Source organism: Phalaenopsis equestris, unplaced genomic scaffold (assembly GCF_001263595.1).
Source record: "Phalaenopsis equestris unplaced genomic scaffold, ASM126359v1 Scaffold000877, whole genome shotgun sequence".
Taxonomy (NCBI): Eukaryota; Viridiplantae; Streptophyta; class Magnoliopsida; order Asparagales; family Orchidaceae; genus Phalaenopsis; species Phalaenopsis equestris.
In genome coordinates, this window is record NW_018165317.1 from 956,480 (window position 1) to 960,959 (window position 4,480).

The window sequence follows — 4,480 nt, forward strand, 5'->3', positions numbered from 1 at the left end:
TCGTTTGCTTAGCGAGCCGAACACAAGCCGTTCACGAACAAAGAGTCGTTTTGACAAACCTAATCACGTAGCCATAAGATGTTCAGGATTGGGACAAGATTTAAAACATCATTTGAATCTAATTTAATAATTTAATACTTTTAATTGATTATGAATCTTTGTAGTCTTGTAGTCAATTAAATTTTAAAAAAATTCTACTCATCAAAGATTTATATATATATAATTGATTAGTAGTATTCGAGCCAAAACGAGCAGAATAAGAACGAACAAATATTTGTTGTTGTTCGGCTCGTTAACTTAGCTATCGAGCTGAACACGACCTTCTTAATGAACCGAACACGAGTTGTTCGCGAACAACAAATCTTTTTGACGAAAAATTATTGCATACATACACACACCGCATGCAGAGATGCAAGTGGTGTCCGATCTTGACCGTAGATCACCGTGATATACGGTCATGATGCAATCAAAATTTGTTTGAAAAAAAAAAAATTTAAAGTAGGGCCCATCGAAATACATCCTGACTGATCTACGGTCAGAATCAGACACCGTATACATCTCTGCATGCGGGGTGTATGTACCTAATAATTTTTACTTTTTGGCAACCCTAATGGGCAGTGATATGTAAAGAAACTTGATTTTAAAATACAATTTTTTATTTGCATAAACGACAACTGTAATGATTGTGCAATCCCAACTCTATTGAAAATGCGAACGTGTAGTTTCTCCTCAAATTATTTGGCTATTAAATTATTGAAAAGATTGTATTTGACTCTTGCTCGACATATTTAACTTTCACATATAGAAAGTAATAATTAGATGTTTATGTACTAAATAAATAAACATAGTTTTGCTAAAGTTAAAATCTAACTTATCAATGCAATAGAAAATAAATTATGATAGAAAAACTCTACACGGAAAAGTCGTGAGTGTAGAAAGTGAGTGTGTGAGGAGCAGTGACTCAAGAAAGACAAAAGGGTGCTGCAAATGGGTGAAGTAGGAGCGGTGACACGAGAATGATACTAGAGTATCGAGAGCGAGTGTGTGAGTAGTGACTCGAAGAAAGGCACAAGCATATGAAATGTGAACATACAATATGTTATGCAAGCAAACATGCAAGGGTGCACAAGTGCAGGTGTGAATACTTCGGGGCGTGGTGCATGACGACATGTGAGAATATCGAGGGAACGGGCACAAAGTATTGTGCCCAAGTGGGGGAATATGCTCACAGGTGCACTGAGGGGTGCATGGGTGAATGTGTTCATGCAAGAAATATGAAATAATGATGCAATCATACAACATTCAAGTATAGTTGATTGATACGATCAGATCGGTGACGACCGATCAGTCGAGCCAACGAAAGTGATCGATCGGTCCATAGTGGGCAAACGATTACCGGAGGAGGGTCGGTCAAACCAATGAGACTGGTGGCGGCCGATCGGTTGAGTTGACAAGAGAAATCGGTTGAACCGGCGTGGGCAACTGATTGATCAAAAAGTGTCAGTCGAACCAATCAGACTGGTAGCGATCCATCGGTTGGGTCGACAAAAGTGGTCAATCAGGCCGACATGGGTAGTCGATCGACGAAAAATGATTGGTTGAACTGATCAGACCGTTGGTGGTCGATCAGTCGAGCCGATGAAAAGGGTCGATCAAATTGACGAAACTGGTGGTGGCCGATCGATCGAGTCTATAGAAGTGGTCGATCAGGCCGACGTGGGTGGTTGATCTATAAAGAATGGTCGGTCGAACCGATAATACTAGTGGTGGACTATCGATCGAGGCAACGAAGGTGGACAATTAGGTCGATGTGGGCAGACAATTGACGAAGAAGAGTCGGTTGAACCGATTGAACTGATGGTGGTCACTCGGTCGAGCCGAAGAAAAGGGTGTCGATTAACTTGATCGGGTTGGTGACGTCCAATCGCTCAAGTCGACAGGGCATAATCAATTGCGCCGATGTAGGCGGCCGATCAAAAACACATGCAAAATGCAAATTTTAAAATTTCATGCCATACAAACATGAATGTGAATGCATGCAAGCATATGAGATCCAATCGTGCTCAACGACAAAATCGGTCTCGTCCTAATGATCTCGGGATCCTAAGGTGAAATGATGAAGTCGTAGATGCCTATATGTTACTCATCATAAAGAGGAGCCTACCTCTAGTCAATCGGTAAAGTGAAGGACTTTTTCGTACAAGAAAGTCTTCATGAAAGTGAAGGATTTCTAGTACGAACATAGCCTTCACCATATAGAGAACGAGGATCAAAGAAATTCCTCGTTTTCTAGCTTACAATTACTTCATCCCATTCGTCAAGCGATGAAGCCACTGAATGACCACGAGGTTGCTAGTCTCTCAGACGATTAGGTTGAGGTTCTAAGAAGTAGGTTATGCTTACAGATTTGTAGGGGAAGCGTAAAGCTTCTAATTATGTGGGGCTCCTCTATAAGCACAAAAACCCTAATCTTTTTTCTCTAACAACCTGACCTAGGGGCTCTAGGAAAAGAAATTGCAAGATTTTTAAGAGTTTTCACCTACTTGATGATTAAGGACACATTCTCTTTGCTTGTCCATGCTATGAAGTTGCTCAGACAAAGTTCACTTCACTCCTTCCCCAAAGAGTGAAGAAGCTCTCTTCTATAAGGAGAATCCGATGAAGTTTCAAGCTCTGGCCTACACTCCTCCAAAGAGTGAAGAAGCTCTCCTTTGACATAGGGGAGATAACATTCTCCTTGTCCTCCAATAACGACTTCCTCAGGAAACTTCCTCTACGGAAAACACCTCACACACTCAAGAGAAGTGGTGGAGGAAGAAGGAAAGAGGGAAAGAAAGATCTCTTGGTGAAAATGAAGAAGTAGGGGAAGAAGAAAAAGAAGAGGTTTGTATGAAGTATACCCTTTACCTCACCTTTCTCTACTGCTCTCCACCTCAGGGAAACAAGCTTCCAAGCTTTCTCTAGAGGAAAAACCAAGGAGGAAGGAGCTCCATGGAAGATAAAAACCTCTAACCCTCCTCTCTAAAAACCAGAGAAACTTCACACCAAATGGAACCCAAGGAAAAATATGAGCCAAACAAACCTTGTTCCTCTCCCCTTTTGCCAAAAATGGTTTGCTCACGTTTCCAAGATCCTTCCAAAAAAGGCAAAAAAAAAAGTTGCATCCACCAGCTTTTTACTCTCGCTAGGCATATATGCACATTATCCAAGGGATCTTGCAATTTCAGCTGCCCAAGGAGATGTACCGGATGAGAATCCCGAGAAAAAGCGGAGCAGATAATGGCCTGGCGTCTAGGCACTGGGCCTGACGCCCTAGAACTAGATCCCTGGCGCCTAGTCGTTGGGCCCTGGGCGTCTACTTTCTGCGCTTTCAATTTTACACATTTTCAAGGTTGTTTCAAGCGCATAGGCATCTACTTTCTAGGGACAGGCACCTAGGCGTTGGGATGGGCACCTACTATTTTGGGGACTGGCGCCACTTTCTGGTTTGGCCCGTATGCCTCGGTTTTTCACAGAAAAATTTCCGTGAAGGATTTTTTTAGGATTTTTTTTATCGGTAAGCTATGAGAAATTATGTATCATTAAAATATGGTTTCATAACTTCAAAAATAAGAGTTTTTTTAGGCATTACATTATGACTTGAGTGCAACACCTAAAACCTTGATATTTCTGAAAACGTTCGTGAGAAGTTATTATGGAATCTTTGAGCTACGAGAGGTTACGTATACACGTTACACACTCCAATGTAATTCGAAAGAGCGTCCAAACCTTTGTGAAATAAAAAATTGATGCCAACAGGAAGATCGATGAATTAGTCCCTCTGGTTTTCCACCATTAGGTACTAGCCACTCGAAGTCCAAACAAGTTGCTCTCACCGTCCATCTAGCTTATCCACCCGGGAGCGATCCTTTCCTGAGACAAAGGAGGCGGTGGTGTTGAATCTCCATCAGTGGGTCTTTTCCCTTTCTGATCCCGACCGACCTGCTCCCAAATTTCAGCTTCAGAACCCTCATCATCTCCAGAATCATATTCAACCAACAAGGGAGATGAATGTTGCATGGCATTCTTTTCCTGAGGGCCTAGGTAAGGGATGCCTAACTCCCCCTTACTCTCGAGTAGTCTGTCTGGGAGAGCCTCTTCCCCGGAGTTTAACCATTGGGACTCTGATGATCCGGATGAAGTCTCCCAGAGCACACCAAAAAAGCCCACACCTGCTCCAACTAGTTAACACTTTAAAAAAAATGGGAAAAAAGAAAAGAATTAAGTTTTCTTGCAAATGCCATATCTTACTTGGGGCTTCCTTAATTGTGAAGTAGGGTCTTCCTTCCTAGAGATCTCTTTGCCCTTGGTATCTTCTTTGAGGCCTTTGCACTACCACCTTCAATCTCTTTCTTCTCTCTGGCGTCAAATTGTTTCCACAAAATTATAATCATATCGCCGAAAGTCTTAGGCCATAAAAATCTTTTGACAGTGTCCTGCT